Genomic DNA, 10,543 nt, shown 5'->3' with positions numbered 1-10,543 from the left:
CTTTCCATCTTTCATGGTCCTGGCCAAAGAGGGCATTGAAGTCTCCCAGTAGTATCAGCTTGTCATTCGTGGGCACTGAGTGCAGGATGGCACTCAGGTCTGAGTAGAACTGTTCGATGATCTTCTCTGTGCTGGTCAGTGTTGGGGCATATGCGCTGATGATTGTGGCATACCGGTCTTTGTTGAGAGGCAAACGAATCTTCATGAGCCTCTTGCTGATGCCCACAGGCAAGTCTGGCTGCTGTTTGAGCAAACTGGTCTTGATGGCCAGGCCAACACAGTGGATTTTGTCTTCATTTGAGGCTCTGCCTTTCCAGAAGAAGGTGTATCCAGTGGTGGGTTTGCTGAGTTATCCCTCTTCTGGTAAGCGTGTTTCACTTAAGGCTGCGAGGTCAATATTATATCGTGCCAGTTCTTTACCGATTAGAACTGTTCTTCTCTCAGGGCTTAGGGTATTCTCTCTATCAAGTAATGTTCTGATGTCCCATGCTCCTAGTAGGAGTTTCTTTGTATTTTTTCTTTGATTTCGACTGCTTAAAGGGGATGACCCTCCAGGGTGTGCTGACTGGGTGTTTGTAGGGCAGGCAATGTTTGGGACACCCTTTCTAGTCCCCTCCCTTGATTAGGGTGAGCAGTGCTGTCCTAGAGAGGGCTGCTCAGTCGACCAGGATGCTGCCGGACGTCCCTGCTGCCCACAGGGCCGAGAGACCACTGGTCCGTGGTCAGCCTACGTGCAGGATCGTGACTACAACTGCCAGTGGTCACATCCACCTGTTGCATCGCCACTTCCCTATCACAGCAGGTCTTGAAGCGGGTGGACAGGGTCAGGATAGATGAGTGTGCACAGAGATACTTGTGCGTGAAAGAGATTTAAGTGGAAAAGCCGATGCACAGAGACCGTCCCGCTCTCTCTAGGTGTTGGAAGTCTGGGTCCAGTGGAACGAAAAATTGTTACACCTGGAGACTTCCTCAGCTGCATTGGATGGCCGTGTCATCCTTTGTGCTCCAACACGCCCTAAGCACTCCACAGTGTTTTGCTGTGTCGCCCTCTCAGCCATTGAAATTTCTTTTTGGTTTCTTCTGCCTGTTCCGCCAAAGCAGTCTTCATGTGCTGGGTGAGCAAAGCCCTGGTTCACCAGAGGTCGATTACCGGATAGCTACACTCACAAGGTTTAGCTGGCCTGTCGAAGCCGTTGCCTGGGGTGTGGCCGCTGCCATATGCTAGCAGCTACTGGGAGCCAGAAGTGAGAGCTGGGTGTCAGGTGAGGGTCAGAGGCTGGAGAGCTGCCCTAGAAGGGCATGACAAGCCCTCCATACCAGAGATACTACCCCTCCCTGACCTCTTCCTCTCCTTCTTATGAGAGTATTCCTCCCCTCCCCCTTCCCATGTGTATCTTTCTGTGATAAAGATTATCCTATTTTTAAATTTCTTCATGTATCTCTTGGTGCAATCTTCAATTACCCTCCTCCCTTTTTCTTTGTTTGCATATCATCTTATAGCATTTATTACCCCAGTCTCTCCCTGTGAATGTTCTTCTAATTACTATAATACTGAATATAATTTTTGAGTGTTTCAAATAACATTTTCCCCACATATTAATATATATTTTGATCTTTTTGTAGCCCTTAAAGAAAAAAGTTTGAATAAATTTTTTTACCCTTTCCCTCTCTTTCTTATTTACCTTTTCATGTGTCTCTTGATCTTTGTGTTTGGATATCAAACTTTCCACTTAGTTCTGGTCTTTTCTTTACAAATACTTGGAAATCTTCTATTTTGTTGAATGCCCAAATTTTTCCCTGGAAGTACATAGTCAGTTTTGATGGATAGGTGATCTTTGGTTGAAGACTCAATTCTCTTGCCTTTCAGAATATTATATTCCAAACCTTGAGGTCTTTGAGTGTGGAAGCTGCCAGGTTTTGTGTGATCCTGATTGGTGATCCTTGGCATCTGAATTGTCTCTTTTTGGATTCTTGTAGAAATCAAATCCAAAAATCCTTAGCTTGAAAGCTGTTGAATTTGGCAATTACATTCCTGGGAGTTGTCTTTTGAAGATTTAGTGTAGAGGGTGTTCTATTACATCTTTCAGTGTCTATTTTGCTCCCTTGTTCAAGAACATCAGGGCAGTTTTCTTGGATGATTTCTTGTTGTTATGATGTCAAGATTTCTTTTTATTCTCTGGCTTTTCAGGTAGACCATTGATTCTCAAATTGTCTCTCCTTGCTCTGTTTTCCTGATCTGTCATCTTCTCAGTGAGATGTTTTATGTTTTCTTCTATTTTGTCAGTCTTTTGATTCTGCTTTATTAATTCTTGTTGTTTTGCAAGATCATTGTCTTCTAATTGCCTAATTCTGGATTTTAAAGAATAGTTTTCCTTTTTAGTTTGGTCTGTCCTGCTTTTCCATGGTTTCTAGCTGTTTCTCCAATTGGGAGTTTTTGCCCTTTAAACTGTTATTTTCTCTTTGAACTATTTACCACTTTTCTTGCCAGACGGCTTCCATCTTTTTGATAAGGTCCCATTTAAATTCTTCAAGAGATTGTGGACAATTTCCATTTTGGGGGGAATGTTTGGGTGCATTTATTTGAATTTCGGTTTCTATTTCCTTTGAATCCTGGGTTTTTCCTCTGTAAACATTTTCCAGGGTCAATCTCTTCTTTTGTTCTTCTTGGAGGCAAGTTGTTGTTCCTGGGCACTATTTGCCATCACTGTGGAGGTTTTTCCTTACCTTTTTAGTCAGAAATATGAGTTGGCAGGCTCTCTGTGTATGGAGTTGAGGAGTAAGGATTTTGCCCTGAGGCAAGCTCTCAAATCTCCGCAGCTTCTGCTGTTTGCTGTCCTTCTCTGTGCTATCTTCCTGAGATAGCCAATGGCCTACGCTCTTCTGGGGTTTCAGGTCTAGGTGCTCTCAGGAGTAGTTCTTTGGTGGTCTTTGTCAGCTCCCAAGGACCTAGAGGTACCCCTTGCTCCCTCTAGAGATATCGCTTGCTTACTTGCTGATTCTTGAGCATGCTGGCTCTGACTCTGGCTTGGTATGTGGGGTGAGGGAGGGTAGATTGGCTTGCATTTTGATGGGAGCTTTTTCACCCCCTTATCATGTGGAAATACCTAAATCCCATGTACCTTCAATGCTGAGCTCTACTGTAGAGTCCCTTCATTCTTTTGAATTTTTTTTTGAGGTAGTCTCTATTGGTGGGTGCTGAGGAGAGGAAGAGTCTTGCATCTAAACTGCCACCATGTTTACCCAGAAGTCTATCCTTAATTTTCTAAGAGTACAATGACATGATGGGGTTAAGTCTTGACTTGTACATGAAATTGTGCATGGATTTAAGTGAGGCAGAGTTGCATAAAGTGATCAACCTCCCTCTCTCTTCCAAAGTTATTAATGTTCAGTGGGAAGACAAAAGTCCGGACCACTGACAATAGTGTAGGATGAGTGAGTGATTTTAGCATCTTCTATGTTTGGCCAAGCTTAGAGAATTCCATAGCATCTACTTCAGTCACCTCCATGGCTATTGAAACAAATTGTTCTTATCTCCTTACTCCACTAGGGCAAGTCTTCACATGTTTAGGGTAGATGTTTCTGTAAATAAGCTTGAATCCTGTCAGTTTCTCTCAATATGTTTTAGTCCACCTGCTTAGTTTTACTGAAATGAGGTATAATCACTGTGCATGCTCCCACTTATGGATCCACTGGTGAGGGGTAGATAACAGGTGGATACCAAAAGTAGATGAGTATCCCTGAAAAGGACTCAGTATGCCCTCATATCAGAGGTGTTAGTCCTCTGAGAATGCCCTGTACATGGAGTTGTTGTGTGGTGCTTGAGTTGAACCCCCAGAGTTCAGGAAGGGTGTCTTTTGCAAGCATGCAAGACTCCAAAACTTAGTTTTTTTTAAAAAAGAGACATTTATTAATTTAGAAAGTAATGTTGAATATGGCCAGGAAGACAGCATAGGTGAAAGACTGCCTCCCAGAGGGAACAGCATGGATGAGAAAGTTGTTCTCCCAGATGACATGATTTCTGGGGTCTTTATACACTTCACTACAGTGGAGATGTAACTTTGTGTAACACTGAAGATGTGACTCTAGAGTGGTACACACTTAGGCATGGGCAGGGGGGAGTTTTGCCTGGAGACAGAAGGGATGACCCTCATAGTTTAGAAGACAAAAAAGGTAGATGTCTTAGATACAACCTGATGGTATCAAGGCGTAGCCTAGAGGTGTATCTCTCTGTGCATTGCAAATCTAAAGGACTATCCAAGGAGGATAATCCTCTCAGGGTCTTATAGGAGTTATCAAATGTTTTTGGGTTAAAAGTCACAAGGGAGAAGAGAGCAAAGGAATTTCCCCCACTTTACTTTGCCTGGAACACTTCTATGGTTTTGTGGGGTACAATGCCCATGCCAGGATGAGGGTGGTATGTTATATATATGACTTTTTTCATAAAAGCTCTCTCTCTCCTTTTCTCGCCCCCTCCTCTCTCTTCTTGTTCTTCTTGTTCTTCTTGTTCTTGTTCTTCTTGTTCTTGTTCTTGTTCTTGTTCTTCTTGTTCTTCTTGTTCTTCTTCTTCTCTCTTTCTCTTTCTCTCTCTCTCTCTCTCTCTCACACACACACACACACATGTGTGTGTGTGACTTATAATTATGGCCTTGGCTTTACCTCCATAAGCATAGCATCTTTGGCAAGTTGATTAACCTTCAGGGTAATTGTCTGCCCAAATTAAAAAAAAAATAGGACTAGATTAATAATGAAATTTTTAGAGACCAAGTGTCCAAACTGCAACCTTCACATCACATGGGAGCCCCCTCCTTTACACCAGTCAGGGGAGTGAGAAAGTGGGTTGTTGGGCAGAGGGGCAGGTGATGTGATGTTAGAAATGTCCTTAGGCACACTTGGAGAGAAGGAAGGGAGCAGCTCCCTCCAGCATGCATGCCATAAGTTTGCCAACATCAGCCTAAATGATCCCTAAGGTTTGTTCCTAATTCTAACATTCTATGAATATAGATTCTCTAAATATACATGTAGGTATATATTTGTATTTAGAACATGTATGTGTATACCCACACATACATAAATACATTATATAAAGGACTGTGGTATTCCCTCTCAAGGAGTGTCTGCAACACCCTAGTAAGTCAAAGGGATTTTTCTGGAATGTTTTGCCTAAAATAATTTTCAAGCAAACTAATGAAGCTCCACCTAGTCAGTGAGGTAATATTCTCACTGTAAGTCATCTCTGTCCCCTTGCATTGAGAGCTAGAACTCAAATATACTATTTGCTTAACAAAGTGCTTTCCTGGAGAAAGTATTCTAAATGTTTGCTGAAGATGCTATACTAGGAGCTGCCAGGAAGAAAACTGTCAAACTAGGAGCTGACCAATGTATTGTGACCAAAATGCAATTGCTAGAACAATAGCCCATTTATCTTCAATGATGCAAAAAGTATGCTTCTTAGGTTTCAGGAGAGTGCTCTTGAAAGGGAGTTTCTGCAGAAAAAAAAAATTAGCTTTGAAAAATAGCCTTCAATTCCACCTGGAGACTTCATCCTCATCTACACAAACTGAAGGAGATAAGTGGCAATTACTTGGTCAATTTAATTAGCATCAAATACCCATTCTGATAACAGTCTGGAATAAACATTGTCTGGTTGCAGTGTCTATGCAGGCTAAATTAACTGGGCAATTCTGCTGGGAGTAATCATTTTGGTAGTCTCTGCAATTAACCTCAAGAAGGGGGTCCCACTAGAAATGCTCTCTCTGGCTAATTCAAGTCAATACGTTAACACTGCCATACCTCTGACAGATACTTGGCAAAACTACTCTGCAGTGTTAAATATATCTATAGGTAGGAATAGCAAATATCTCCCTATTTCTATCTGTCTTGTTCTCTATATCCATACATAAAACTCCATCAGAATGAAGCTAGTGGTGTGGTGGAATGGACCCTGAGCCTGGAATGAGGAAAACATCCCTTCAAATTCAACCTCAGACCCTCAATATCCATGAAAAACTAGACAAATCATTTGACTCTTGTCTGCTTTAGTTTCTTCATTTGTAAAATGAAGATAATAGCACCTACTTCGTAAGATTTTGTTTTTTTTTAGAATCAAATAATACATTTGTAAAGTGTTTTACTAACCTAAAAGAACTATATAAAAGATAGCTCTCTAACCCTATGTCCATATTTTTGAAGGATGTACATTTGGAAAATGAAAAACAAGAATAGAATACACAAATTGGGCATGCATTTAAACAATTTCTCCGGATACTGAAAGTCATTTGGTTCCTTTAGCACTTTTTCCTGAATTAAAAAAGGCATTTAAAATGTTATTTAAAGTCATTTCTTTAATTTCCATCTCAGTTTTGCTTGAAAAGTCTTATCACCTGCCCAGATGAATGATAACAGGAATATTTCCTAACTGAATGATGAAACTACCCTTGGCCTTTTCTATTATTTACTCTTTTCAAGAGTTCTGACATGTACAGTCAATAAAGTTGCACATATTATCTATGTCTCAACAGTCTGGCTTTGCTGTTCATATCTATGAATGCAATTGACTTTTAGGATAGTTCTTCAAGGTATCAGCCAAAATGATAACTCCCCAGAAACCATGCCTTGAAATTACCTAGATAGCTGAAGGAAAAAGTTGGGGATTGAGGTATATCCAAATTCTCCTTACCTCTTCTTCATCTTCTAATATTCCATTCACTATATCTTATGCTAAGAAAACTTTGCCAAAGGAGAATTCAGTGAATTTCTGAACTTTTATATTAACATTTCCAAATTTCTAGAGCTTACTATAAAATGAAATAAAATAAAACTCTATTAAATAATGTAAAGCTATTCATATCAGAATTGAGCTCATGTATGCTCTTTACTGGCTTTTCATCCTATGAATGTTTGCATAACCAAATCTATTTCTCTGTGATAAGGTAAGCTCTAAAGCTTAGAATCCTGTTTGGTTAAACCTGTATCCATAGTGAATACAATCAGTTTTATCACATTCTAGGAAAAGAATTCCTATTCTCACCTTAGGAATTTAGAACATGCCTATTCAGAACAACCAAAAGGACACTATTAGGAAATATGATTTGATCACTTTGGCTCTATCTTTAGCACAACATTGTTAACAGGAACTTGTTAATTAACCACATTGTTAATAATGACTATAGGTACCAACTGATATTTCCAGGTTCATAGTACCCATCTCGCCATCGTTTTTAAATCTAACCATATGGATATTTAAAAAGTGGCATTGTTAGGCGAGCACGACCACTCTCTAAGAGATGGGATATCTACTACTCATAGTCTTATATTCACTGGCTCATCACCAGAAATCCCCATTACTTTGGAGATCAAAATAGAACAAAAATTCTAATTTAATTTTATTCTATCCTAGCTTTCTCAATAAAGGGGAAAGAAAAAAAAAAGATATACTCAAGGAAGAAGTTAAGTGACTGAGTGGATTGAAAGTCAGGCCTAGAAACATCTCACACCCTACACCAAGATAAACTCAGAATGGGTGAATGACTTGAACACAAAGAAGGAAACTATAAGTAAATCATGTGAACACAGAATAGTATACATGTCAGACCTTTGGGAAAGGAAAGATTTTAAGACCAAGCAAGAGTTAGAAAAAATCACAAATGTAAAATCAATAATTGTGATTACATTGAATTAAAAGGTTTTATACAACCAAAACCAATGTAGCCAAAACTAGAAGGGAAATTACAAATTGGGAAATAATCTTCATAACAAAAACCTCTGACAAAGGTCTAATTACTCAAATTTACAAAGAGCTAAATCAATTGTACAAAAAAAATCGAGCCATTCTCTAATTGATAAATGGGCAAGGGACATGAATAGGCAATTTTCAGTTAAAGAAATCAAAACTATTAATAAGCACATGAAAAAGTGTTCTAAATCTCTTATAATAAGATAGATACAAATCAAAACAACTCTGAGGTATCACCTCATACCTAGCAGATTGGCTAACATGATAACAAAGGAAAGCCATGAATGCTGGAGGGGATGTGGCAAAGTCAGGACATTAATTCATTGCAGGTGGAGTTGTGAATTGATCCAACCATTCTGGAGGACAATTTGGAACTATGCCCAAAAGGCACTAAAAGACTGTCTGCCCTTTGATCCAGCCATAGCACAGCTGGATTTGTACCCCAAAGAGATAATAAGGAAAAAAGACTTCTACAAGACTATTCATATCTGTGCTCTTTGTGGTGACAAAAAATTGGAAAATGAGGGGATGCCCTTCAATTGGGGAATGGCTGAACAAACTGTGGTATCTGTTTGTGATGGAATACTATTGTGCTCAAACATTGAGACTCTTCCTACTAATATCTATTCTTTTTCCTCTCCTTGTGAGCTCTCTGTGCTCCTCATCTGAATTCCCCTGCACTAAAAGAACTCTATCATAAAATAAAATCCAATGAATCATCATGGTCACAATGTATTAAGGATTCATCCCTTTTGGACCATTCACTATTATTATATCTACATGAAATTAGAAGTGACCTTTTATGGACTAACTTGTGAGCCAATAGGAGAATCTCCCTAAGCAAAATGTTATTCTTGCCTGTGTGCTATAGTGTCTAACTGTCAGCTGCAAGACCCCTCAGACTTTTCCTGATTAAACTTCCCCTAGGAGGAATGACTAAATTATAAGCTCTATATAAGTAAAATGTGTCTTATGCATTTCAGTGTCCCCAAAGTGAGTAACCCAGTGCTTATGTATAGTGAATCCTATTTAAAATTTGAGTAATTTAGGGTTGTCCTCTTTGGTTTTCTTTTCCCATACTTTTGCAAAGGCTTTAATACCCTCCCATCTTTCAATCTGGATACTATAGCCAGTTTTTTAAAATCTCTAATATTTATTTAGTTTTATGTGTTCTATTCCACAATTTTTCTTTTTTGTCTTCTTATTTTTATACTGAGGAAGGACAAGATAAACTTGCTTAGCTTGGGATCCATTGTCCACTACTATATTGGACTTTAAAATATAATTGGTCTTTATAGCATCACTATTCAGATAAAAAGATATCTTAAACCAGAAAATAATTATGGAAACAGAATAGTTTACCTGTCAAACTCATGATTAAAGGAAGAATTTTTGACTAAATAAGATATAGAGAACATTATAAGAAATAAAAATGAATAACTTTGATTACATTCAATTTAAAAGGTTTTGTACAAACAAAACTAATGCAACGAAGATTAGAAGGGAATCAAATAACTGGGGGGGGGTGGGGATTATAGCAAGTATGTATGAAAAAGGCCTCATTTCTCAAATATATAGAGAACCAAGACAAATATATAAGAATACAAGTCATTTCTCATTTGATAAATTTTCCAAAGATATTAACAGGTAAGTTCTCAGATAAAGAAGTTAAAACTACCTTTAGTTATAGGGAAGAATATTTCAAATCACTGTTAGATGAATGCAAATTGAAACAATTCCAAGATTCCACCTTAAACTTGTCAGATTGGCTAATATGACAGAAAAGGAAAATGATACATGCTGGAGGGAATGTGGAAAAATTGAAATCCTAATATGTTCTTGGTGGAGCTATAAACTGACATAATCATTCTAGGGTCCAATTTGCAACCACACATTAAAGGTCATAAAACTGTGCATATATTTTGATCCAGATATACCACTATGAGGTCTGTATCCCAATAAAATCATATATAAAGGAAAGGGCCTCTGAATACAAAATTATTTAGATTATCTCTTTGTGGTGGCAAAAAATTAGAAAATGAAGAAAAGCCCATTAATTGGGGAATTGTTGAACAAGTTGTGGTATATGGTTATAAGGGAATATTAATGTGTTTTAGGACATGACAAATGAGATGGTTTCTAAAAAAACATAGAAAGATTTCTATGAACTGATACAAAAATGAAGAAAGAAAACCTAGGAGTACATTACATACAGTAAGAGAAATATTGTATGTTCAATGATCAATTATGGAGGACTAAACTATTATCAGCATTGCAAGGATCCAAGATAACTCCAAGGGACTCATAATGAAAAATGCTATCCACTACCATAGGAGGAACTGTCAGAGTATGAATACAGACTTAACCATACCATTTCTTGCCTTATTTCTTTCATGAGTTTTTTCTTACCATATTTTATAAATGCCTTTCATGACATGAACATAAAGAATATGGAAATTTGTATTGCATAACAATACTGAAATAGCCTATTTCAGATTATTTTCCTCCTGAGGAGGGTGAAGGGAGGGAGGAAGAGAGAGTGTGAATGGCAAGAGGCCAGAAATTAATTGTTAAAAAAGTTTTCAAAATGTAATTGAAAAAAAAATAAAAGAAGAGAAAGTGAAAAAATTCCTTCAGATCTAACATTGTTTTAGAATTTTAAATTTAATTTAACGTGAAACTTTTTCAACTCTACTTTTCCATTAAAGGTATTGACTCAAGCAAAGAGGTAAAATTTATAAATTTATAAAGAGAAAAATATTAGGGGGCTTGCTAATTTGGAAAGGCATTTGCAAAGGAGACACATACAAT

At 38.1% G+C, this 10,543-nt stretch overlaps 1 long non-coding RNA gene across 1 annotated transcript; it reads right to left on the bottom strand.

Annotated features, from left to right (window-relative positions):
• Positions 1-3,883: 3,883 nt before the first annotated feature.
• On the bottom strand, positions 3,884-6,959 carry LOC130458017 (uncharacterized). The gene is made up of 2 exons (XR_008917217.1): positions 6,677-6,959; positions 3,884-4,707 (listed from the first exon to the last, which is right to left on the bottom strand). It is a non-coding gene; the product is annotated as an uncharacterized LOC130458017 (long non-coding RNA).
• Between the last annotated feature and the right edge of the window lie 3,584 nt (positions 6,960-10,543).

Source organism: Monodelphis domestica, chromosome 3, assembly GCF_027887165.1.
Source record: "Monodelphis domestica isolate mMonDom1 chromosome 3, mMonDom1.pri, whole genome shotgun sequence".
Taxonomy (NCBI): Eukaryota; Metazoa; Chordata; class Mammalia; order Didelphimorphia; family Didelphidae; genus Monodelphis; species Monodelphis domestica.
This window is presented reverse-complemented; position numbering and strand designations above follow the sequence as displayed.